Source organism: Ceratina calcarata, unplaced genomic scaffold (genome assembly GCF_001652005.2).
Source record: "Ceratina calcarata isolate Rehan_Ccalc_2016 unplaced genomic scaffold, ASM165200v1 scaffold117.2, whole genome shotgun sequence".
Taxonomy (NCBI): Eukaryota; Metazoa; Arthropoda; class Insecta; order Hymenoptera; family Apidae; genus Ceratina; species Ceratina calcarata.
In genome coordinates, this window is record NW_017132657.1 from 453,898 (window position 1) to 456,327 (window position 2,430).

Below are 2,430 nucleotides of genomic sequence, written 5' to 3' on the forward strand. Positions count from 1 at the left end.
GATTATTACAAGTTGAATGAGATGCATAATTATTATAGTGAAACAATTATTTCAAATGTTTTTGTACGATTACTGTTTCAAAATTTCAATCGGGTTTGTCGGAATTTGAAACTTGAAAATGAAAGACTTACGAACACAGGAGTACATTCGCATGTACACGCGGAAGTACGCGAATTCGGTTTGAAATCCACTGACCGACCCATTCTGCCCCTCGCGTATCGAACACATGCGCGTGACTTTCCCCGGTCCGTCGAGTTTCAAACTTCACCTCCTCGTTTTTTCATTTCTCTTCCGTACCTTTTTTTTTAAAGGTGATAGCTCGTTTCTGTTTTCCGTTTCGTCTACTTTAAAAGCCGGAAGAGAGAATAAAAAAGGGAGAACCGGAAAGCGAATAAAACGAATGTGAGTTCTATCTATCGTTGGTCGGTGTCCCATATTTCTTTGCAAGAAGGGATTTTCGAAATTCTGATAGCCAATAGCGTTATGTGCGATGGACACTATGAATAGAAAGGGAATAGCGTTTTACATGAAGTAATAAGAAGAATATAATTTTTGTACAAATCCGCAGTCTTATGTACATCCATATCTCATCAAGAGTGAACAACAAAAGATGAAAGATCATCAATAGTGCCAGTCTTTGCAAGAAATTCCAAACAAACTGTCCCGCAAACGATGAATACGATGAGAGAACTCTTCTTGCCTCTTTTTACAACACCGACCGTTATCTACGATCGAGCATTCGGTCGATCGAAAAAATTCATCGCGCATCATAAGCATCAGGCACGATCGGAGAGCAGTCAACCGCTCAGCTAGCTAACCGCGAAGATCGAGCACCGGACTGAAGAGGAATGCGATGCAGAGATTAACACTGAGGTCCACACGGTTTTCCCTTGGCGCGGCTTGCTCACCGATCCTGAATCTTAATCAGCTCGTCTCGAGTCCGGCACCTGGTCTAGGGCGGAAAGAGAAAAAAGGAGGAGATAACGAACGGTTATCGCGATCGTGTCGGAATGAACGTGGCTTCCGTGTCGATGTTGCAACCGTGCGTCGATCGATTCGAAAAGTTGGTAGAAGTCACAGGTATACATAAAAAGAGAGAAAAAGAAATTCTTCTTGTTCCTCTCCTCGAGAGCTGACAGGGAAAAAGAGAGAGAGAGAAAGGCAAAGGAAGACGAGAAATCGAAAGACACGAAACAAAGGAGTGAAAGAGCGAGACGGCGGTAGGATGGCCCATCTATCATGCCGCGAAGTGGCCAGACGAGAACTCGAAGGTTCCAACGCGGGAGGAGAGCTGTTCTCGAGGCCTTCTACTCTGCCCTCGGAACACGTAACCTACAGTTTCTGATGATAAGCTCGGGAACAGGCAGCTTACAAAAGGACGTATTATGTTGCGGGGCCTGCCGCGCCGAGATTCTCACGGCCGTCCAGGCGCCTTGATAATCCTTCATCTGCCGTGGATAAAGTCGATGCCACGCAACGAAACCGGAGAACGGGCTAATGCATTGATGGGGGTTGTTTCCCGAGGCGGGCGTAAATACTTCTCCTATTTAAGTTTTAGAATTCTAACTGATGTACATATAAATAAATTAATTTCTAACGCGCTCTGCTTCGACTTTCTTGTCTATTTTTCCCTTTGATAATTAATTCCTTCCATAAATCAAATGTAATACAATTAGATGGTTCGCACATTTTCGCCAGCCTGAGAATTGATGAATCGCGTTGAATCCTCCCACGAGGATACTCATCAATTAAATAGCAGGAAATATTAATTAATCCAGGAGGCCGGTTCAATTCTGCGAATTCCTAGTGTTTGAAGATGTAATACGCTTGTCTGAGCATCACGTTGGGTAACGCGAAACGTGTGATTAACCCATCGGCGAGGACGTAGAAAGCTATTCCAGAGGTGGTAAGAGAGGATGAAGCTTGCTCAGTAATAAATGGTTTGACACAATGGAAAGGGGCGCGGACACTCGGCTGATTAGTATCACTCGGTCGTGGCGAACAGCGAGCATATTGCGACTCGCCTGAAACGCGATACCCTCTGCGAACCTCGCGTACTACTAACGCGCTATGTATGTACGAGTCCGTATTTACGACGCAATAACATTTGTTCGCTGTACACTTAACGCTGATAATAACCGGGACAAAACTGTCGCCCAGCTTTGACAACCGGGCATTGATTTAAGAAACGAAACGCTGAAAACCTCTTGCCGATTCCCGGTCACGACGATTTACGACCGCCGTATTATCTCGTCGCATGGGGAACGTATTGACCCGATTCCCTTACCATACGTTGTATATGTATAACCTCCTACCGTTTTAAAGTCTAGACTGTTCAGATAAAAAGATCTTAATTTTTTAAATAGATATCTCAATTGGAAATACGATTATTTTGCAATATGAAAAATTGCATATATATATAATTTTTTA